This window comes from Primulina huaijiensis, chromosome 13 (assembly GCF_012295235.1).
Source record: "Primulina huaijiensis isolate GDHJ02 chromosome 13, ASM1229523v2, whole genome shotgun sequence".
Classification (NCBI taxonomy): Eukaryota; Viridiplantae; Streptophyta; class Magnoliopsida; order Lamiales; family Gesneriaceae; genus Primulina; species Primulina huaijiensis.
Genome location: NC_133318.1, coordinates 10188246 through 10214211, shown reverse-complemented (window position 1 = coordinate 10214211; position 25966 = coordinate 10188246). Strand labels below are relative to the sequence as shown.

Below are 25966 nucleotides of genomic sequence, written 5' to 3'. Positions count from 1 at the left end.
TCTCTATATTTTTCCTTTATTTCTTCATTTAAATACAATTAGCATGTTAATTTCATATGCAAAGTTTTACACTTTGAATAATGAATAGCTAACTTCCTAAAGTTAAGATGATAAGGTGAAACTCTTGGCATGATAATAAGGTTATTAAAAGGTAAGAATCTATGTTTTATATTATTTAATCATTATTTATTGTTTATGTTATATTTATTTCTTTAAGCATTTTTATACCCTACTTATAAGTTGGAGTTTTGATTTATTGTTGCTATATGTTACACTAAATTCTTGGAACCATTTAAATGTTAGTTTGGTATTACAAACCATTTAAAGTGGATGCCTTGATTTATTATATATAAATATATTATAATATTAAATTCTTGGAACCATTTAAATGTTAGTTTGGTTTTACCAACCACTTAACTTGGATTCCTTGATTTATTATATATGAATATATCATAGTATTAATTTATTGGTACCATTTAAATGTTTGTTTGGTTTTACCAACCATTTAAAGTGGGAACCTTGATTTAGTGTTTACAAATATATATAGCACAATAAATACTTGACCACATTTATAAGTTTTGGTATATATTATATACTTATAAGATAATAATTTATAACATAATATAAATATGATTATTTAATATATTGGAACCATTTTATTAAGTGGATTTCAATATTGTTCGTTAATGTTAACTTTATTAAAATACCAAGAGTGGATCCTTTAATCTCAACTACTTAAATTAAAATTTGAACAATTAAAATTTACCCATTAAAGATTCAAACAATTAAAATTAAAAAGAAACAAAAACAAAAGCGAAACAAAAAGACATTGTAGTGGACTTGTAATTACCTTAGCTTCCCTGTGGATACGATATCGGACTCACCGAATTATACTACTTGTGGACAACCTGCTCTTGGGAGTGCAACAATCAAAGTAACAACATTTATCTGTATACCAATGCAAGCTGCATAGATAAAATCTTTGAATATACAATCGGTACCATGAGGTCTGCGTCGCAACGTAAGGTCATGAAACTCATTAGGAAGTGTACCATATATTCTAAACAGGTTCTTAGTTGAATAAGCCGCCTAAAACAAGAATAAAGGTCGTTTGAGCTTGAGACTAGCATATGTGGTGCAAACGTCATGTTTCATTGGTAAGGGCATGGAGATGTCCATTCACACAGATGGGTGATCATATGATGATGCACTGAACAACCCTCCCTCGGACTGTCCAAGTGGTTCCCACTTATCGAGTGGAATAGTCCGCAATTATAGTTGTACACCATTAGTACTTTGACCCGGGACAATGTAGAGGCTATATGTACTAGCATGTACTTTGATCCGTTTACCGACTCCATTGAGGGTTATCAGGTGGCGAGGTTGGATGTAGTTTCGAAATACGTATGAGTAAATGCATTGTGGTCGGGGATTCACCGTTTGCCTACGGGTGAATATATCTTATGTGATCTGATCAGTTAAAAATGCAAGGAGTCTCTTGCCAGAGCAAGAAATGTGCTTTAGGGAAAGGTGTTTTTTTTTAATTGCACATATCATGCCACTATTAATACTCAAAGATAATCGCATCGTTATTGAATTAATATGCAATTCTCGATATACCAATGGTTGAAGATTCGATCAGGATATATGTGTTGAGAGGACTGTACTGTACGTTAACCATGACTAAAGGTTGTTGCAGACACTATCAGTGATACCTAGGGGATCATGGGGCGATGCTACTAGACGCTCTTACAATGATCCGATGGGTGCAATCAGAAATGAGTTTTGACATTCTTGATCAAGGAATTCATGAAAAGAATGAGGTTAACTAGGGTAAACTCGAATAAGATTAAATGTTATTCTGAATCAAATGGAGATATGAAACCACAGCTAGCTGTATCCTTGAACCATTGAGGGTCACACAATTCTGTGTTCCCATCGAGATAGTCAAATTTCAAGGAGTTGGAATTTGGCGACTATAATTTGATGGAGATCAAACAAGAAGCTTATAAAAGAGTTTATGTGCTTATTCCATAGGATGGAAGAAATGGAAGTTGGCATGATTGCTAAATATGGAAGGAGAGTGGAACTGCCTATTTTGTGAAGGAATTCACTAAAACTTGTAACTGCCATATATGGTAAGTTCTAAATTTGGTAAATGAAAATTTTGATCTTCGAAATTTTTTATTTCATTATATCAACAAGATTTTTATCTTTGGTACATCGACGCTCTCGGATCGTCGATCGTGGTTATAATGAGTTCGAAATCATTTTTTTTGTGAATTTGAAATTTACTGATTAAATGATTTTTCTAGTAGTGGTGACTATTAGAATGCACAAATTCTCATATATGTTCTAGAGGGGTCTAGAATTAAATTAACCAAGAAGTTAATTTATAAATTAAATAATGATTATTTATTTTAATTAATGTACATATTANCGATTATATGAGAGTTTTAATATAATGAAATTATTAGAGTTCTTTTGGGCAAGGAGCTCCTAATTAGATTAGGAGTCTCATTCTATATATACACCATTAGAGCTCACTGTTGGATGATGAAAAACTTTTGCACAAAACACTAAAGAAGCCTTCCCTTTCCTTGAAGCAAATCCACGGCCACCTTTGAATTTTTGGAAGAAATTTTCCAACAAAAACAAATTTGATTTGTTTAATTATTGATTAAGAATCGATAATTATTTGTTAATGATTGATTAAGAATCAATTAAGCAAAAATCCATGGTTATGAATTATGGAACTCACGGCCACTTCAAAAATTGTTTGTGAAAGTTTCGGCCACTTCCTTTCTTCTACCACCGCGCCGCTTCGTCTCCGAATTTTGGATATTCGGAGGCTACATTCTCAACGCATAAATCGTTTGGATTTTCTAGTGCAAACCAAACGAGGAAAATAGTCTTCGATCGTGGACTTAATTAGACGATCAAAGTTGAAGATCCGTTCGTAGGAAATTACAAGAAGGGTTATATCCTCCTAAACACCAGAATAGTTTGGAGTCCAGCGTTGAGAACGCAAAGGTATAATTCTAAACACCCTATGAATGTTTTAAACACAAGACGCCCAAGCAAAAAATTTTTGAACTTCCGTTGCGTCTTGGATGCGAGAAAACGATGCATCAACAGTGGTATCAGAGCCGGTTTTCTCAATAGTGTGTTTTAAATTAGATTGTGGTTAGTTTATTATTCTTAACCGCGTAAATTTTTTTTAAGAAAAACGCCCCTCAAAATTAACTTTCAAAAAGCATATTTATTTTTTTTTAGATTATTATTCTTAACCGCGTAAATTTTTTTTAAAGAAAAACGCCCCTCAAAATTAATTTTCAAAAAGCGTATTTATTTTTTTTTAAAAAAAAAATTTTTTGGGTCTGGCAGACGCGCGCGCCGTGTGCACAGCGCGCGCGCGCACGTCCTTCGCGCAGTCTGTGCATAGCGCGCCCGCCAGTGCTCGATCGGATCGGCCAGCGGGCGGGCTGTGCGAGCGGGTGCCCAGGAACGTCTCGGGCACTGCGCTGGGTCGTGGGCTTGAATTGTTCGGGCCAGGGGCAATTTTCTGATTTTTTAAAATTTTGGGTTAAATTGATATTTTATGAAAATACGGACGATTTTACCCCTACAATCATTTTTATAAAATCAATTTCTTACAAAATAAATATTTGAAATATGATTTTAATTATTTATGGTAAAAGATGTCTTACAAGAAATTTAATTATTTGAAATTAAATAAAAGTGTTTATTTAATTTGATAATTATGGCGGTTAGTGATAATTTATGAGATACACGATTTATTGATAATATGTGATATTATCGGATTTATGTAATATATGATATTATATGTTAAAAGGATGATCGTGAGCCATGACCAATGTGCTTGGTTCATGTTATGATATTTTTACATGTTGTAATTTTTGATTATTTGATAATTAAAAGAGGATCTGGTTTAGTTCACACCCCCTAAATTTGTATCTCAATGTGTCATGGATATTTAATGTAAATATTAGAATTAGAGGGAGATCAAGATTTTAAGACGGTGGGCCCGATCCTTGGAATCTTCGGAAGGAGTTTTAAAGATCGAAGACATGTAAAATATTGGAAGCTTATGTAATATTGTATTTTCATCTCTGCAATTACCTAGGTTATGGACATGGATCCGTATGTAGCTCGCACAGATCAATTAGCTCTCGGTTATCGATCATCCTTTATTATTTATGATGTATGTGATATATTATAAATAATCAGTATGTGTGTTATTATTAATATAATAACAAGAGTTGCATGAATCCGGAAATCATACAAAAAATCATGGCACGAGTTTTAGAATTAATGATGAGACAAATTTTTAAAATTAAAATATCTCATTTTAGATGAGATCCAAAATTTAAATCAAGCCTATTAAAAAGATAATTAAAAGAAAGTTTAATAATTCCTTGCCTTTCATCAACGGTGGTTGCATGATAAATACTACCCACGGTCAGTGTCTGACTCATATTATTAGGGAGGCCTGAACGCCGGAAAGCTGTGACTTCCACTGACATATTTGATGTGAACTCGTGGAACTCTAATGACTTCGGCTCATATTATTGGGGGATATCATGGAGACCGTCCACTAAGGTTCAACATTGATGGTTCGGGCTCGACACGTGAAGAGAAAGGGGATCATATTATTGGACCCTCTTCAAATGTGAGGTAAAATTACGTAAGGGTTGTGTAACACCCCGAAAATTTGAAGGTCCACGCGAAACACATGAATGCAATTATTAAATTTCTTTGTATTTTAATTAATTGTTTTAATTACATAAATTAATTATGTTGTGCATATTGACATGATTAAAATATAATTTTCTACATGGCTGCATTAAAATGTAGTTTTAAAGGATATTCGAGTTGCGATCAAGGAACGGAGACCGATGGCTGAAAAATGTAAAATGTTTTTATTAAATAATTGTTTTTAATTATTTAAATTAAGGGTGATGTTTTTTCATATTTTTGAAAATATGGGGTTTTGAGGTGACTTTATACGCCGGGACGTAAATTTTATCGGTGTTGGATTTTCAACAAAAATATAAACGTTTTGGCAACCCGACTAATAAATTCACAAATTTTATTAAACAAAATTATTTTAATTAAACACTAATAGGCTAAAAGGACCTAATTAACATGGTTAATGGGCCAAGGCTTTGATTAATGTCTAATTAACTATTTAATGGTTAAAATAAATCCCATAACCTTCCATATGCATGCCTCCACCCAAGGACAGAAAATCAGAACTCTTTTCCACCCCAAAAACACATGGCACACACATCTTAATTGGAGGAAAGTTCAAAATTTTGAGGAAAATTCAGCAAGCCTCTCCGCCGTCATCTCTCGAATCGCCGCAACGTTTTCGCGCGTTAAATACGCAAAGGCACTCCATATTCTCCTTTTACTCATCATCACACCATATTATGTATTTTATGTTTGAAATTTTATGAAAATAAGTAGCACCCTTGAAGATTTTCGTATATGCACCTTATATGATTTTTAAAACATGTATTTTGATCCAAAAACCTTGAATTACATGTACCTAAGGGGCTGCCATGGATAGGGTATTAATATGGAATGATTTATAGCAAAAACATGATAAATAATTGAGAAAACAAGGCTAGAAACTGTGGGGCCCTTAACTCCTAATCGTTATTACAACACAATTTGATTAGGGTTAATTAATTACAGCGGAAAACGGGTTTAAATTTTCTTTACAATGAGTCCAAAATATATCATTTGAATACTAAAAATAGTATTTCATCTCACATCATAAAATCTGCCCACACATAATCAAAATCAACTACATACAAACAACTCATATCTTCGGGACATGCCCCGGTATATAGATACATATACATATATACTGAGATAGACCACGAAACCTCAAATCAATCATGACTCCTGATATCCTTGAGTACCTGTCATTGTCAACATATAAAAACAACAAGAGCCCCCTCTGGGGTCAGCAAAGCTTAGTCTGAAGCAACCACAATATATATCACATATATCTAAACAATGATATATGATATGCAATGCATGTATGTCGTGGAGGTATCAGGTCAAATGCCCATCCACTGAGCACATGTCAGAATCAATCGAATCGCTATAAAATCAATGCTCGAGCTGGCACACTGGCCTCAATCAGGGATTGTAGAGGCCTCTAAATTCGAGCTTGAAAATTTGCGGAAAAATTTAAAAATTCTCTTTAATTAAATAAAATGCCTCATTCATAAATAAACTGATAAATAAAGTTTAATGTTTAAAAATAGCAGCGGAAGTAAATAATGTTTCAAACGACAGCTTAAAATAATTCATTGAAATAAAATGAGTTTTCGCAAAAATAATAAATAAACTGGTAAATAAGGTCCTCGGGTCCCACTACTTCCGACTCGAGCTGGCTCACTGGTCCTCGCCCTCGATCTCGACATCATCAGTACCTACAACAATCAAGTCTAGTGAGTCTAAAGACTCAGCGTGCATATATCGTAAATAACAAGTGAATAGATAATAATAAAATTGCATGCGAAGTGAAAATATCATGTCATGAGAAATTATAGTACTTGCATAACTGAACTGTAAATAGCCTATCATGAATAATTAATATTACGTGCATAACTGAACTGAACTGAACTGAACTGAATGTAGTAAGTGAAATGTTTGCTCCGTAGAGCCCTGTAATAAAATAACGTGTAATAATTTTCTGTTGAGATTACGGTATACGCAAGTGACCTCTGAANAACGTGTAATAATTTTCTGTTGAGATTACGGTATACGCAAGTGACCCCTGAACTGAACTGACCTGAACTGACCAGTAACTGACGATCGAGACCGGTAACTGACGATCGGGTGAAATACTAATCGTCTGATCAGACTAATGCCACAGTATAATGGGTGGTACAAAACTGAACTGACCGGTAACTGGCGACCGGGTGAAGTAATAATCCATTGATAGTACAATGGCCACAAGCAATATCACATAACTCTCAAAAATGAATATTTTACATTTTTGCACGTAATATAATTAAATACAAAAATTATATATCCTGTATAAATTTTACCATAAGGGTTGGACCGTTCCCAGGCTCGCTGCGACCTAATTATGTCATGAAAAATATGCAAATGATTTACTTGACCAAACTTTGTAATTGAATCCAAAAATGAGACAATTACGCCCACTGACTTAGTATTTAATCATGACTCTAAGCCAACCCGAACCAACACCGAACCAACTTTTAGTCATGATTAAAATATCTTAAAAATGATGAAATAATGCTCCTAAATTTACAGTACTCGAAATTTAGTGAATGGAGGCCAAAAACGTGGAACGCTCTTTCGAGAGTCACTTTGGCACATTGCACCGTAAATTCTCGTACGACCTGGAAAATGATCCGAATCACAAACGGCCAAAAACATGACCTTCCCAACTTGATGAGGTACTGTCCAGTCCATCGCCATAGGCTAAAATCCAACCAAGAACCCGAAATCCACCTCTGAACCACAGCACACCCTGCTGTCAAAAAATACAGCAGCTTTGTTAGCGTTTCCTTGCGTCCTTTGCCAGGCTAATGGCCATTGGAGCTTGAACCACCAACCAGAGCCTCTTCCCAACATCCTAAGGGTTGGTTTGAACCATAGCTAAGGGCCCTAGGCCAGCCACAATCCAAACAACACCATGGACTACCCGAAGTTTGCATCCGAGAGCACCAAAAATCTGTACTGTGATGCATCGGTTCGCTTGCTATCTTTCATCTTTCCAGTGGCCATTTGATTGACCATGGCTCGATCTAGACATCTTGGGGTATTGAGTGAACCAGGGCTAAGGGCCGGAGGCCAACCGAGATCCACCCCAACCACCAAAACCGAAAGTACTCATGCAGCAAATGAAAAGGGGCCGGGGGGGGGGGGGGGGGGGCTGTTCTTGTTTTATTTAAAAATCGTTGCAACCATGGACCAAGCCTTGAAACACCAACTTGGTCACGTCTTAGACATCACAAGGAGATGTTCTAACCATGGCTATAGCCTCTAGGGCAGCCAAGATCAGAAACACCACCCTTGACAGCAAAACTGAAAAATCGAAACTCATAATGACACTAAGGGGGGGAGTTGCTGTTATTAGCCTTTTCTTGTGAGTATGAGGCTTGAAAAAATGGACCAACATGGTCCTAATACATCCTAGTACATGTCTAGATGTAGCCTTGGGAGCCTGGACACGAGCCAACCACCTGAAATCATCAAAACAGCCGAAACCGTGAAGAGCACAAGGAGGACAAAATTTCTGTACATGTTTCGAAAATGGGATGTCTTCATTTCGGTTTTCATGGTTAAAAATCATGCACATGTGATGTAAAAAAAAATCAATATATGACTTGATTGAGGAGTAAATAAAAACATATACATACCTTGGTTTGTTTTGAAAGAAAAACAAACAAAACGACGACGCGGCGCGGCGGAGACGGAGTCTTCTTCTTTTCTCACTTGTTTTCTCTCTTGTTTCTTGCTAGGAGACTCACGATTTTCAGTGCTGAAATGTTCAGAATTTTGCGAAAATGGGGGAGAGAAATATGTCTTGGAGAGTGAAGGGAAAGTTTGCAAAATAAATGGGAGGAAATAAATCTTGCTATCTTTTGAGTTGAGAGATAAGGGAAGTTGCTATGATATCAAGGGATTTGAGGGAGATTTAAATGATGTGGTGACTGATTTTCTCATGTCCAATTAAAGGTAGAAAAATTCCCTAATTAATAATTAATGAAGATTAAATGGTGAGGGAATTATCTCCCAAGAAAAGATAAGGAAATGAATTAAGGATAGAGACTTGCCAAATATTTTTAAATCTTTTATCAAGGTGGCCGAAATTATGCTTAATAAAATGGGGTGGGATATTGCTTAAATCATTAATTATTGTTGATTAAAAATTAAGGGATTATCTACCAAGAATGGATATGGAAGGGATTCAAAAATGATGAGTTGTCAACTTATTTAATCCAAATCCTTGAGGTGGCCCAAATTATACAAAATAAATGGAGGGAAAAATTGTTTAATTATTGAATTTTATCTCCTTAAAGTTTTAAACACTAATTATGTATTTTAGTGAATTAATAAATTAGTTTAGGATAGGCATTATCTTGCATGCATGGTCAAATCTTTAAATTAAATTACCAACATGTTAAATTACAATTTCTTAAATAAAATAAACCTAGATTATCTTATCTCAATTGGTCACATATTTTAATTTAGGCTTTTAATTAAATTCTTGGACAAAAAGGAATTTATTTACTGCTTATCTCCAATTAATTAAATAATTCCTTAAACTTCCTTTTTCATTAAAATAACTTATTCTTTATCACAAATTAAGTCTAGGAAAATTTTCTCATTATTAAAATTTATCTCATTACTCCAACTCCAGTCCGGCCTCGCTTATTTAACGGAAAAGATAAAACTAAACTCATGCGATTTAAAATAAATAATCATGACTGAACTAATTTTAAAATGCCTTAAATATAAAAGAAATCATTTTTAATTTAAATACTAGAAATTATGCATGGCTTATACGTAGTCCGATTTACGGGTTCTAAAACTCTCCCTCCCTTAAAAGAAATTTCGTCCTCGAAATTAAAACTCACAGAATAACTCGGGATACCGACTCCTCATCTCTGGCTCAGACTCCCACGTAGCTTCCTCCTCTGAATGGTTAAGCCATTTTACTTTCACTCGCTTAACCAGCTTGTTCCGAAGCTTTTTCTCCCGTCTGTCTAAGATCTCCACTGGTCTCTCCTCAAAAGACAGGTTCGGAGTGAGCTGCAACGGTTCAAAATTCAGCACATGCGAAGTATTTGCCATATACTTCCTCAACATGGAGACTTGGAACACATTGTGTACTCCGGCCAGATTCGACGGAAGAGCAACACGATAAGCTAGCGTCCCAACCCTGTCGAGGATCTCAAATGGTCCAATGAATCTTAGACTGAGCTTCCCTTTCTTCCCAAATCGCATGACACCCTTCATAGGTGCCACTTTCACAAAGACATGGTCGCCAACGACGAACTCTAAATCTCTCCTCCGCTGGTCCGCATAACTCTTCTGTCGACTCTGAGCAGTCCTCATCCTGTCACGGATCTAGGCTACTACATCGACAGTCTGCTGAATAATCTCTGGACCCAACTCTGCTCTCTCTCCTACCTCATCCCAATGAACAGGTGATCTACACTTGCGACCATACAAAGCTTCATACAGAGCCATTCCTATAGACAACTGAAAACTGTTGTTATAGGTGAACTCCACTAATGGCAAGTTCGACTCCCAACTCCTTGAGAAATCAATAACACAAGCACGGAGGAGATCCTCCAAAATCTGAATAACTCGCTCTGACTGCCCATCTGTCTGAGGATGGAAAGCTGTGCTAAACAAAAATTTCGTACCCATCTTCGAATGCAAACTCTTCCAAAATGAGGAAGTAAATCTGGGGTCTCTGTCAGATACGATAGAAACTGGAATACCATGAAGTCGGACTATCTCTCGGATATACAACTCTGCATACTGAACCATGGTGAAAGTCGTCTTCATAGGCAAGAAGTGCACTGATTTGGTAAGACGATCAACAATCACCTAGGTAGCATTTGATCCTCTGACTGACTTCGGTAAACCGGTCACGAAGTCCATGGTAACATTCTCCCACTTCTACTCGGGAATAGGAAGAGGCTTGAGCAACCCTGCTGGTCTCTGATGCTCCGCCTTTACTAACTGACAACTCAGACACTCGGATACAAAACGTTTGATATCCTTCTTCATTCCTGGCCACCAGTACAATAACAGCAGGTCTTTGTACATCTTTGTACTCCCTGGATGAATAGAGTACGGCGACATATGGGCCTCTGATAGAATATCTGCTCGGACAGAATCACTGCTAGGAACCCATATCCTGTCCCGGTATCTCACAATACCATCACCAACTGAATACAAGACACTGCCCTTGGTCTCATCTCTCTGCTTCCACTTTGCCAACTGCTCATCTGCTGGCTGACCACTGCGAATACGGTCAATAAGGGAAGACTGAATCGTCAGAGTAGATAGACGGGGAACTCTACCTTGAGGTTATGCCTCTAGATCAAACCTCTACATCTCATACTGAAGAGGTCTCTGAATAGTCAAATGGGCCATCACTGCAACTTTCCTGCTCAATGCATCCGCAACTACATTAGCCTTACCCGGGTGGTAGCTAATGTCACAATCATAATCCTTCACAATTTCCAACCATCGCCTCTGACGCATATTCAGCTCTTTCTGCGTAAAGAAGTACTTGAGGCTCTTGTGGTCGGTAAAGATCTGGCACTTCTCCCCGTATAAATAATGCCTCAAAATCTTCAAGGCAAAAACTATGGCTGCCAACTCCAGATCGTGGGTAGGGTAATTCTTCTCACGAGTCATCAACTGACGAGAAGCATATGCCATCACCTTCCCATGCTGCATCAATACTGCGCCGAGACCGAGCTTCGAAGCATCGGTATACAAGACAAAATCTCCAGGCCCTGATGGCATGGCCAAAACTGGTGCTGAGATAAGAGCTTGCTTCAAAGTATCGAAGCTCTTCTGGCACTCATCGCTCCACACTAATTTCACATTCTTCTTTGTCAATGCTGTGAGTGGAACTGCGATGGAAGAAAATACCTGAATGAACTTCCGATAATACCCTGCTAAGCCAAGAAAACTTCGAATCTCAGATGCATTGTGTGGCACAACCCAATCTCTGACTGCTACAACTTTCGCTGGGTCTACCTCAATGCCACTGCTAGAAACAATGAGGCCTAAGAACGCCACCTTCTCTAACCAGAATTCGCATTTACTGAACTTTGCGAATAATTTATGCTTTTGTAAGGTCTGCAACACTATGGTCAGATGTCTGCTGTGATCCTCTTGATTCTTCGAGTAGACGAGAATGTCGTCTGTGAACACTATCACAAATTGATCAAGATACGGCTGAAATACGCGATTCATGAGATCCATGAAGATCGCTGGCGCATTCGTCAAACCGAACGGTATCAAAAGGAACTCGTAGTGGCCATAACGAGTCCTGAAGGCAGTCTTGGAAACATCAGCGCCTTTCACCCTCAACTGGTGATAACCGGAACGCAGATCAATCTTGGAGAACACCGAAGCTCCCTGCAACTGGTCAAATAGATCTTCAATCCTCGGAAGTAGGTATTTATTCTTCACTGTAACCCTGTTCAACTCCCGGTAATCGATGCAAAGTCTCATAGAGCCATCCTTCTTCTTCACAAACAAGACTGGCGCGCCCCATGGTGAAAAGCTTGGGCGAATGAACTCCTTGTCAAGAAGTACCTGAATCTGCTTCTTAAGCTCTGCCATCTCTGTCGATGCTAGTCGGTACGGTGCTTTTGAGATCGGAACCGTACCTGGCATAAGCTCAATGGAAAACTCCACCTCTCGCTCAGGTGGCATACCAGAGACGTCTTCAGGAAAAACATCTAAGAAATCTCTAACAATCGGAACATCTGCGGCTGACTGACAGGGTGTCTCGGGGACAGATATGAAAGTTGCTAAAAACGCTGGACAACCTCTATGCATGAGCTTCCTAGTCTGGACATAAGGATAATGCGCGGTAAGGGAAAGTACCTGTCCGGCTCAAATAAGAACTGTGTCATCCCAGGCAGTCAGACTAGAACAGATCTCCGCTGGAAGTCTATCAACACTCTGTTCCGCAATAGCCAATCCATGCCTAATATGATGTCAAACTCTTGCATCGGCAAGACAATCAGATCCGCATAAACAAGGTTGCCATGAAGCTCCAGATCTATGTCTCGGATCACATTGGTGGCTGTCATCTCCTCTCCCGAAGGCAGTACCACTGAGTAGGCTACATCTAGCCGAACGGTCTTAACTTTGAGGAAATTCGCAAAGACCTCAGAAATAAATGAGTGAGCAGCCCCTGAATCTATCAGAGCTTTTGTAGCTGAGCCAGCTATGAAAATTCTCCCTGAAAGGTTAGAACACTAGGCTAAACCTAATAATCACAAAACTAACTTATAGGCATGCAAAGGCCAAAGTTCTTCTAACTTAAATTCCCCAAAAATAATACTGAGTAGAGCATGCAATCCTATCGCAATACTAGGTTCAAAATCTCACCCAAAACATTAAATCCTAAATATAAATTTAAAGCTTAAAGGTACCTGTCATAAGCATGGTATCGGGTTCGTCTCCGCTGCAAGGAGAGCAAATACCCTGCCTTGGGTAGGCAGGTTCCTCTGAGGGCACAACGGTAGCACGTGGTCTGGGCTACCGCACTTGTAACACTTCCCAGAGTGTTGTCACTTTGATTGTTGCACTCCCAAGAGCAGGTTGTCCACAAGTAGTATAATTCGGTGAGTCCGATATCGTATCCACAGGGAAGCTAAGGTAATTACAAGTCCACTACAATGTCTTTTTGTTTTGTTTTTGTTTTTGTTTCTTTTTAATTTTAATTGTTTGAATCTTTAATGGGTAAATTTTAATTGTTCAAATTTTAATTTAAGTAGTTGAGATTAAAGGATCCACTCTTGGTATTTTAATAAAGTTAACATTAACGAACAATATTGGAATCCACTTAATAAAATGGTTCCAATATATTAAATAATCATATTTATATTATGTTATAAATTATTATCTTATAAGTATATAATATATACCAAAACTTATAAATGTGGTCAAGTATTTATTGTGCTATATATATTTGTAAACACTAAATCAAGGTTCCCACTTTAAATGGTTGGTAAAACCAAACAAACATTTAAATGGTACCAATAAATTAATACTATGATATATTCATATATAATAAATCAAGGAATCCAAGTTAAATGGTTGGTAAAACCAAACTAACATTTAAATGGTTCCAAGAATTTAATATTATAATATATTTATATATAATAAATCAAGGCATCCACTTTAAATGGTTGGTAATACCAAACTAACATTTAAATGGTTCCAAGAATTTAGTGTAACATATAGCAACAATAAATCAAAACTCCCACTTATAAGTAGGGTATAAAAATGCTTAAAGAAATAAATATAACATAAACAATAAATAATGATTAAATAATATAAAACATAGATTCTTACCTTTTAATAACCTTATTATCATGCCAAGAGTTTCACCTTATCATCTCAACTTTAGGAAGTTAGCTATTCATTATTCAAAGTGTAAAACTTTGAATATGAAATTAACATGCTAATTGTATTTAAATGAAGAAATAAAGGAAAAATATAGAGAGAAATATTATGAACTCAAAGGTTTGTTCATAGAATGAGGGATATCTCAATACATTACAATGCACCCCTATTTATAGCCAAATTTGGGGAGACAACCACAAATAAAATATTATTTTTTTACACATAAGTCTTCATTGGTGTTCCAAGATATTATATTATATTACACATCACTTTTGAAAATCTTCTTCTCCGAATTTGCTTCTTCACATAAAAAGAAACATGTGGATAATTGAGTTGTCTAGTTGTGGTATTTTTTTCAAACCATTTGACCAAGTAATTTGAGAGATATGGTCAAAATACTAGAGCATGGTAAAACTGCCACTCCTTTGGTAACTTTATTTGTTGCTTAATTTGATCCCAATTGTGAGAGGATTTTTATCTCATGCTTGTCAACAATATTGTAGATATTATAATCAACTTTCTACAGGTCCAAGAATCATCTTAATCCCATTTGCAACGCCAAGTTTATTCTTGTTTTATCGAACCTGTAAAAAATAGTAAAAACTTGTAATTACACAACAACTTATATTTTATACAATTTATTATAAAACATATAATATTTAAACATTTAATAAAACAAAAACTATATAATTATATTATAAAACATTTAATTAATGTATAATTTTTATGTTTATCACACCTCCCAATCAGCTTATTGCTAGTTCCTAGCAATTTAAGCGTTAATAGCAATACAAAACATATTGATTAATTTAAATAGAAATGTAATCAAAACTATATAAGTGTTTAAATTAAATTTGAAAACTGTCAAAGTTATATCAAGATCATCATAATTATAATTTATGAAATAATTTGAGATGATCAATTCAAAGCTTATTTCAGGTAGTTAAATGTACACGGCCTTCAGAAATTCCTAGTAAGAGTCTCAACTCCATATCCTCACAGGTTAATAAATGTTTCAATTTATGGCAACGATTTCTCTCATGGAGTTGGAATACAGTTAAATGCTCAGAAAAATGGTTTACAGAATGCAGACAGACAAACGAGCCAAACTAATCAAAAGATAGAAAATCCATTGATTCAAAATCTAGTTGTTTTTATTATATATTTTTTCCTGATTTTTTTGTTTTTTTTTTCATAACATCATGGAATCAGACTAAGTTTATGCTTCTTGACCACATATTTATTTAATTTGTACAATAAATTTCTCTCTTTTTTTTTTTTTTTTTTTTATGAGAGATATATGGGTCGTAGCATATAACTTAAAAATTACATAGATCTTCAATATCTTTCTTTTTGTATTTTTCTCCTTTTTTTTCAGGAAATACAATTTTTTTTTTCAAAATAAGAACTCAAGATCTAAACAATAGATAGTCTCTCTCATGATCAATAAAGGCTCGAAAGCTGTTTTCTCAGTCCTCTCCACTCACTCACAAAATATGTGTGAGTTTAAAATTTTAGGCACTCTTATAAGGTATATCTTGGGCCATATACTTTAATACCTGATTTTATCACAATGGTTAATCACTCAAAAAGATTTCATAAATCATATTTTTATATTGATCAGAATATTAAAATTGACTTTTTTTTTCAAATAAAAATTTAAACATTCTTAAATAGATTAATGCATGTTCTAATTTAAATCTTTCAAACATGTAATGTATGACATTTTTGCAAAAATTACTAAGATACAAACAATAAACATGATTTTATTTTAAAATAATATATATATATATTTTTAAATTTTTTTTAAATTTTTTTTATAAGTTTGTTCTCCCCCCAATCAGAATATGACATTGTCCCTAATGTCAAAATAACTATTAATAAAGAGTACATAATGAAAGAGATATCACCTGGAATTTTATTGAAGATAACAAACTGAAACAAACGCAAACCAATCCACGACTTTTGAATCAATGATCCAACTTCCTTTTCTTATTGCTTGATTGCGACCAATTGATCTTTGTTATCATCGGATCAGGCTTATGAACAAAAGCTTCCAAATCATCAATTAATTGGTCGGCAGTCGAAGCAGAGATGAGCATCCTTCGTGAATTTTCTGAAATGAAATTCTGTTCCACAGCTTTATCAAGAAATGTCAACAAACTGTCATAATAATTATTGATATTCAACAAGCCCACAGGTTTATTATGGATATTAAGTTGTGCCCAAGAAACAGTGTGAAAAATTTCTTCTAATGTACCAAAACCACCTGGTAGTGCGATAAAAGCATCAGAATTTTCAATCATTTTTGTGATTCTTTCATACATAGAAGAAACTTTTAATTCCTCACCAATCGTAACACCTGTAATATTTCCTTCAGCTAAAGCTGTAGGAATAATACCCAAAACCTGACTACCTCCAAGATGAGCAGATGTTGAAACAGATCCCATTAACCCAATATTACCTCCCCCATATACCAAGTGAATTTTTCTCTCAGCCAATATCTTTCCAAGATTATTCGCTGCTTCTACAAACACTTCATTTTTTCCAGGACTCGACCCACAAAATACACAAATATTTTTCAATGATTGTGCAGAGGTTCCAGCCATGTTTTTTTACTTTCTTCTTTTTTTTTCTGCGAAAATAGAGAGAAAGATGAGAGATTTTATAGGGGTAATATGTTATCAGGACAAAACTATGGGTCACAGTTGTAAACAGAATAAACAGTAAAAACAATAATGACACACATGCATGTAAACAGTAGTGTGATTGTGGCTCACAATTTTCCTCTGGTTTTACGTCCAGAAACGGCTTCAACGCCTTCTATGAGTCGAGGATATGCTTCCCATCCAATTTTCTTATAAATTGGCAAACAGGGTCTTTTTTAGTCGGATTCCCAAGACTATGACGCTCATCTTGGAATTGTTTCCATAAACGGAGAAGTTCAATATGCACATGTCCACTAGAATGCGTCTCAAGAGTCAATAAGATGTTATCTAAAGACTCCTTACTCAGCCCATTCTTAATGAAACCAATTTTATCTTCTCTGTTATTGGAAACACATCCCAAAGATCTGCATCGTTTGTCACAAGTCCATCTTGCACACTTATGACAAACCCCTAAACTTTTGGCCCTTCGTTTTTTCGCATAAGTGCTTTTTCCTAATCCAGGCAAATACCGAATGAGCAATGATTGTGGAACTTCTCCTCCTAATCGGACCTTAGCTTCTATTACAAGACGAATATCTTCTGGAATTCCTTTTTGCATTAGCAATCTCAATCTTTCACACCTTCCTGCATAAATTTTTCTTAGAACATTTTCAGAAACAGAGGGAAAATATTTACAAATTTTTGAGAGAATTTCATCCATTTTGAAAAGAAAAGAAATGATTTTTTTTTATTTTTGTATCAGCAATTATGGGAAACTGATTAAACCGACTATGAGAGTCACGGAGTACCGTTATCCGCCATTTAACCGGGAAAATAAAAAGATTAAGGAAACCTGAAATAAAAACAAACAAAATTAAATGCAACACAAAAAAAATCAAGGATCGGAAAGGGAAATAAACTCTTCTTGAAAAATTTCATTTTCTAAAAATGGTTTAAGCCTTTGTCCATTTACTTTAAAAACATCACCATTTTTAGGATTTTCAATATCCACAGCTCCATAAGTATACACATGCTTTACAACATATGGGCCTGTCCATCTTGATCGTAATTTTCCTGGGAATATGTGAAGTCGAGAATTATAAAGCAAAACTTTTTTACCAATCTCAAAAGATTTTCTAAGAATTGTTTTATCATGAAATGATTTGATTTTTGCTTTATAAATCCTTGAATTCTCATACGCGTCATTTCTGAGTTCATCAAGTTCATTAAGTTGCAATTTACGCAATTTGTTGGCATCATCCATGCTTGAATTTAAAGTTTTGATCGCCCAATAAGCTTTATGTTCCAATTCCACAGGCAAATGACAATGTTTTCCATAAACCAACCTATAGGGAGACATATTCAATGATGTTTTAAAAGCTGTTCGATATGCCCAAAGTGCATCATTAAGTCGCAGAGACCAATCTTTTCTATTTGAGTTAACAGTTTTTTCCAAAATTTGCTTTATCTCCCTATTAGCTAATTCAACTTGTCCATTTGTTTGAGGATGATAAGGAGTAGTTACTTTGTGAGTAATACCATATTTTTTCATTAATGAAGCAAATGGTTTATTAACAAAGTGAGTTCCCCCATCACTTATCATGGCTCGAGGAATTCCAAATCTACTAAAAATATTTTCTTTTAAAAATTTGATGACGATTTTATGATCATTTGTTCGACATGGAATTGCCTCTATCCATTTGGAAACATAATCAACTGCAACTAAAATATACAAGTATCCAAACGACGGTGGAAAAGGTCCCATAAAATCTATTCCCCAACAATCAAAGATTTCAATTTCAATAATAGGATTCAAAGGCATCATGTTTCTTTTTGAAATCGCACCCAATTTTTGACAATTTTCACAGATCTTGCAGATTTCGTGGGTGTCTTTAAACAAAGTGGGCCAATAAAATCCACACTGCAAGATTTTTGCAGCTGTTTTCTTTGAAGAAAAATGTCCTCCGCATGCTTCTGAATGACAAAATTTAATGACACTACTTACCTCATTGTCGGGTATGCAACGTCGAAAAATTTGATCCGGACAATACTTGAACAGATACGGATCATCCCAATAAAAGTTTTTTACCTCATTCAAAAATTTTCTTTTATCTTGAGAACTCCATTGCGGTGGCATTTTTCCTGTCACAAGAAAATTTACTATGTTAGCAAACCAAGGTGTAGTAGTAACTGAAAATAGATGTTCATCAGGAAAATTATCGTTAATTGGTGTCATTTCACAAGATGATCCTGTTACTAGTCTCGATAAATGATCGGCTACGACATTCTCGGTTCCTTTTTTATCTTTGATCACAATGTCAAATTCTTGGAGCAACAAAATCCATCGTATCAGTCGTGGCTTTGCATCCTGTTTGGTCAACAAATATCTAATAGCAGAATGATCAGTAAACACGATAGTTGTTGATCCAATCAAATAAGAACGAAATTTATCTAATGCAAATATTACAGCAAGTAGTTCTTTTTCAGTTGTGGAGTAATTCATTTGAGCATTGTTTAAAGTTCTACTTGCATAATATATCACATAAGGCTTACCGTTTCTTCTTTGACCCAATACTGCACCGACTGCATAATCACTCGCATCGCACATGATTTCAAATGGTAAAGACCAATCAGGAGGTTGCATGATAGGAGCTGATGTTAAATGTCGAATGATTTTATCAAAAGCATTTTGACATTCTTGAGTCCACTCAAATGCACTGTCTTTTGTTAAGAGGTTACAAATGGGTTTAGAGATTAAACTAAAGTCCTTTATAAACCTCCTATAAAATCCAGCATGTCCCAAAAATGAGCGAATTTCTTTAATGGTTTTTGGAGGGGGTAAATTGGCAATGACATCAACTTTTGCTTTATCAACTTCAATTCCATGAGATGACACGACATGTCCCAAAACAATTCCAGAAGTAATCATGTAATGACATTTTTCCCAATTTAAAATAAGACCTTTTTCCTCGCATCTTTTTAAAACTTTTTCCAAATTTTCAAGACAATTATCAAATGTATTCCCAAAGACAGTTAAATCATCCATGAAAATTTCCAAACAATTTTCAACCATGTCGCAAAAAATGCTTAGCATACATCTTTGAAATGTTGCTGGGGCATTGCATAATCCAAATGGCATCCTTCTAAATGCAAATGTTCCAAAAGGACATGTGAATGTAGTTTTATCTTGATCTTCGAGTGCAATGGGAATTTGATAATAACCTGAATATCCATCAAGAAAACAGTAGTATGGATGACCTGCTACTCTTTCTAAAATTTGATCCAAAAATGGTAATGGAAAATGATCTTTTCTAGTGGCGTCATTTAATTTTCTATAATCAATACACATCCGCCAACTAGATGGGACTCGACTTGTTAACAATTCACCTTTTTTATTTTTTATCACTGTTGTGCCAGATTTTTTCGGAACTACTTGTGTTGGGCTTACCCACTTACTATCAGAAATAGGGTAGATAATCCCAACATCAAGTAGTTTGAGAACTTCAGTTTTCACAACATCTTTCATGTGTGGATTTAATCTCCTTTGTGGTTGTTGAGATATTTTTGTATTTTCTTCTATGTGAATTTGGTGAGTGCAAATTAGTGGATTAATGCCCTTGAGATCTTTTAGTGTCCAACCAATTGCATTTTTATGTCTTTTAAGCATATCAACTAATTTACCTTCTTCATCATTTGCTAGTTTGGAAGAAATTACCACCGGATATGTTTCATCTTCTTCAAGAAATGCATACTTCAATTCTTCTGGCAAAGGTTTTAACTCCAATATGGGTGGTTCTTCTTTGTTCTCATATTTTGCATCAAATTCTTTCTCTGATCCTGGTAACGAGTGATACCTGATAAAATTATCAAGATCAATTTCAATATTTTCTTTAACAGTTTCAATTGAACAAATATCTAATTGATCACGATTACTCCCTTCTTGAATGTTTTCTTCCACAAGAGTTTCAATAAGATTTTCTTCTTCACTTTCATCTCCTTTGTCATGTGGTTGCTTACAAAGATTAAACACATTAAGCTCCAAGGACATGTTACCAAATGACAACTTCATTATTTCATTCCTGCAATTTTTAAGAGCATTAGAAGTTGCTAAAAATGGACGACCTAAAATTACAGGAATTGCATTACAAGCTTCGATAGGTTGTGTATCTAAAACTATGAAATCGACAGGATATACAAAGTTATCAACTTGGACCAACACGTCTTGTACCATACCTCTTGGCACTTTAACAGATCTATCAGCGAGTAAAAGTGTTGCCGAAGTAGGTTTTAACTCGCCTAGATTGAGTTCTTGATAAACTGAATATGGAAGTAAATTCACACTATCTCCAAGGTCAAGCAAGGCTTTTTTAATCTTTCGTTCTCCAATAATACAAGAAATAGTAGGACAACCAGGGTCTTTGTATTTCAAAGCATTATTATTTTGAATGATTGCACTTACTTGTTCGCTAAAAATGCTTTCTTTTTCACATTCAATTTTCTTTTCACTATGCACAAGTCTTTCAAAAATTTGAAATATGATGGTACATGTTTTATTGCATCTAATAAAGGAATATTAACTTTTAAATGTTTAAAAATATCATGTATATAAGAATTCAAATTTGATTTTTTTGTATTTTTCAATGCATGAGGGAATGGTGGTGACACTGTCTGTTGAACCTCCTCTTCGCAAGTTATGGGTTCCACTTCCTTACCCTTTGGAGTTGATTTATCATCATCTTCACAAGGTTCAAGAATGGATTTTTCCACAACCTTACCACTTCGAAGGGTAATAACAGATTTTACCTGATCCATCGGTTGAGTTCCAGAAGTTCCAGTTTGTGAATGATGATCCTTGGGATTAGGCAGAGGTTGTGAAGGAAATTTACCTTTTTCATGAACATTAAGTGCAGATGCAAATTTAGCAAGAGTATCTTTCAAATCTGTCATGGTTTGAGCAGTTTGAGTATTGATAGACTCTTGCTTTGCAATGAAAGAATTCAATATATCTTCCAAATTCCTTTTAGGTGGAGGAACATAAGGTGCATAATTTTGAAAATTTTGTTGATTTTGGAAATGTGGTTGTGAAAATTGTGCAGCATTATCATTCCTCCAACTAAAATTTGGATGATTTCGCCAACCTGGATTGTAACTTTGAGAAAATGGTTCAAAATTTGGCCTTTTGAGATTGTTTAAAACATTGGCTTGTTCATGGAGACATTCTTTAAAAGAAGGCAAAGTGGGACAATCTTTTGTAGAATGATCACTTGTATCACAGATGTGACATGCAATTTCTTGAACAGATTTTAATTGACCATTCTTTTTCAATTCAAGTGCCTCAACTTTTCTTGCCAAAGAGGTAAATCTAGCTTGAAGATCATGTTCATCTTTGAGAGTGTACATACCTCCACCAGATGTAGGAGATTGAATCTTGTTTGATGGTTCGATTGTACCTATAGTGTCCCAATTTTGAGCATTTTCAGCTAATGAATCGAGATACTCAATTGCCTCGTTTGGATCTTTATCTTCAAATGTTCCATTACACATAAATTCAACCATTTGCCTATCTTTAGGTGTTAAGCCTTCATAAAATTGAGAAACAACTCTCCAAATTTCAAAACCATGATGTGGACAAAGATTAAGCAATTCTTTATATCTATCCCAACACTGATAAAAAGTTTCTCCTTGTTTTTGAGTGAAAGTGATGATTTGCCTTTTGAAAGAATTTGTTCTATGAGATGGAAAAAACTTTTTCAAAAATTGTTGTTGCAATTCATCCCAAGTTCGAATGGATCCCGATCTAAGATTTTGTAGCCAAGTTTTAGCTTTATCTTTTAAAGAAAAAGGAAAAAGCTTAAGTCGAATGGTGTTCATGCTACAATTTAGATCATTATATGTGTTGCACACTTCTTCAAATTCTCGTAAATGCATGTATGGATTTTCAGAATCTAAGCCATGAAAGTTGGGTAAAAGTTGGATAATACCAGGCTTAAAATTGAAATGAGATGCATCAGGGGGAAAAACTAGACATGAAGGTGCACTAGTACGTGTAGGATTCATGTGATCTCTAAGTGTTCTTCGTCTATCATGATCATGTTGAGATTGAATTTCATCTTCATTTTCTTGGATGGGTTCTTCCGCCATGTTTTGTGAAAATAAAGGGTTATTTCGAATGAGTCGACCACTAAGTGTACGTGACCAAATAATGCTCATGCAAATGCAAATGCAAAAGAATAAAAACACACAAAAGCAATAAAAATTCAAATAAAGAAAAATAAACTATAAACAAAATTAAATAGACTTGAAATTAAATTATACTTCCCCGGCAACGGCGCCAAAAACTTGTTGTCACTTTGATTGTTGCACTCCCAAGAGCAGGTTGTCCACAAGTAGTATAATTCGGTGAGTCCGATATCGTATCCACAGGGAAGCTAAGGTAATTACAAGTCCACTACAATGTCTTTTTGTTTTGTTTTTGTTTTTGTTTCTTTTTAATTTTAATTGTTTGAATCTTTAATGGGTAAATTTTAATTGTTCAAATTTTAATTTAAGTAGTTGAGATTAAAGGATCCACTCTTGGTATTTTAATAAAGTTAACATTAACGAACAATATTGAAATCCACTTAATAAAATGGTTCCAATATATTAAATAATCATATTTATATTATGTTATAAATTATTATCTTATAAGTATATAATATATACCAAAACTTATAAATGTGGTCAAGTATTTATTGTGCTATATATATTTGTAAACACTAAATCAAGGTTCCCACTTTAAATGATTGGTAAAACCAAACAAACATTTAAATGGTACCAATAAATTAATACTATGATATATTCATATATAATAAATCAAGGAATCCATGTTAAATGGTTGGTAAAACCAAACTAACATTTAAATGGTTCCAAGAATTTAATATTATAATATATTTATATATAATAAATCAAGGCATCCACTTTAAATGGTTGGTAATACCAAACTTACATTTAAATGGTTCCAAGAATTTAGTGTAACATATAGCAACAATAAATCAAAACTCCCACTTAGAAGTAGGGCATAAAAATGCTTAAAGAAATAACTATAATATAAACAATAATTAATGATAATATAAAATATAGATTCTTACCTTTTAATAACTTTATTATCATGCCAAGAGTTTCACCTTATCATCTCAACTTTAGGAAGTTAGCTATTCATTATTCAATGTGTAAAACTTTGAATATGAAATTAACCTGCTAATTGTATTTAAATGAAGAAATAAAGGAAAAATATAGAGAGAAATATTCTGAACTCAAAGGAACTTTAGGAAGTTGAGGGATATCTCAATACATTACAATGCACCCCTATTTATAGCCAAATTTGGGGAGACAACCACAAATAAAATATTATTTTTTTTACACATAAGTCTTCATTGGTGTTCCAAGATATTATATTATATTACACATCACTTTTGAAAATCTTCTTCTCCGAATTTTCTTCTTCACATAAAAAGAAACATGTGGATAATTGAGTTGTCTAGTTGTGGTATTTTTTCAAACCATTTGACCAAGTAATTTGAGAGATATGGTCAAAATACTAGAGCATGGTAAAACTGCCTCTCCTTTGGTAACTTTATTTTTTGCTTAATTTGATCTCAATTGTGAGAGGATTTTTGTCTCATTCTTGTCAACAATAAAGTAGATATTATAATCAACTTTCTACAGGGCCAAGAATTATCTTAATCTCATTTGCAACGCCAAGTTTATTCTTGTTTTATCGAACCTGTAAAAAATAGTAAAAACTTGTAATTACACAACAACTTATATTTTATACAATTTATTATAAAACATATAATATTTAAACATTTAATAAAACAAAAACTATATAATTATATTATAAAACATTTAATTAATGCACAATTTTTATGTTTATCACAGAGCCATACATACATACTCCAGGATGGCGGCGTGAGCATTTAGGACATATCGGATGCTCCATAGGCTTAGGGACTGCGCGTGCTGCTGCTGCTGCTGCTGGCCCCTGTTCCTGGGTGGGCTGTGGAAAGGCCTCTTATTCTGCTGCTGATGCTGCTGAGGAGGAGGGCGGTGCGGTACCTGGACTGGGCGCTTGCCTTGACGGTCTCTCTCGATATCCCGCTGATCTTGCTCTGCGGCTAAAGCTCTGGAGACAGCGAACTCATAAGTAGTAGGGTTAGATATTCTAACATCACGGCGCAAGATCGGCCGTAAACCCACCAAGAAATGCATTAACTTGGACTTGGCATCATTCGAGATCAGGGGTACAAAATGACAACCCCTCTCAAACTTACGGATGAACTCCGTAACAGTCAAATCTCTTTGCCTCAGACTCATGAATTCCGTGGTCAACCTGGTGCGCACTTCCTCAGTAAAATATTTGGAGTAGAATACCTCCGTGAAGCGCGCCCAACTCAGTGTAGCCAAGTTCAGGGCTACTGATGCTCCTTCCCACCATAGAGCGGGCATCTCCTCCGAATAAGTAGGTGGCACAACGAACTCTGTCTGCATCTCCAAGCTCCATAAACTCTAAGATAACCTCGAGGGACTTGATCCAGCCCTCAGCATTCATGGGGTCCGTCGTCTCTTAAAACTCCTTAGGACGCATCTTCATGAATCTATCGTAAATAGCTTCGGCCCCTGTCGGCCTAGCTGCCACTGCGGCATTGTTCCCCGCATCCCAGCCAGCATCTGGGCGTTCATGTCCGGTGGAGGGGGTGGAGGTCCGTGCTTCTCTTGCCTCTGATCCTCACCGTCCTCATGACAGCGCTCATCATCACCTCTCGGGCGTCCAACCTGGCGTCTAGGAGGCATACTGTTCCATATATAACCCATACGTAACCAACATGCATAATCCCATAATTTATTTAAATGTAAATAAATACTGAACAATTAAAATCTGAACGTAAAAATACTTGATGAGAACATGCAGTTAAAATAATACGGCTTTAAATAAAATGCATGAATGTAAAACTTACAGACCGAAGACTTGACTTTGTGAGCTTCTCGAGGTCAGTAGTAGTGCAACCCTTTACAAGAACATAGGCTCTGATACCACCTGTAGAGGCCCCTAAATTCGACCTTGAAAATTTGCGAAAAAATTTAAAAAT

At 35.2% G+C, this 25966-nt stretch overlaps 1 pseudogene; it reads right to left on the bottom strand.

Annotated features, from left to right (window-relative positions):
• Positions 1-5924: 5924 nt before the first annotated feature.
• On the bottom strand, positions 5925-22982 carry LOC140991201 (uncharacterized; annotated as a pseudogene).
• Between the last annotated feature and the right edge of the window lie 2984 nt (positions 22983-25966).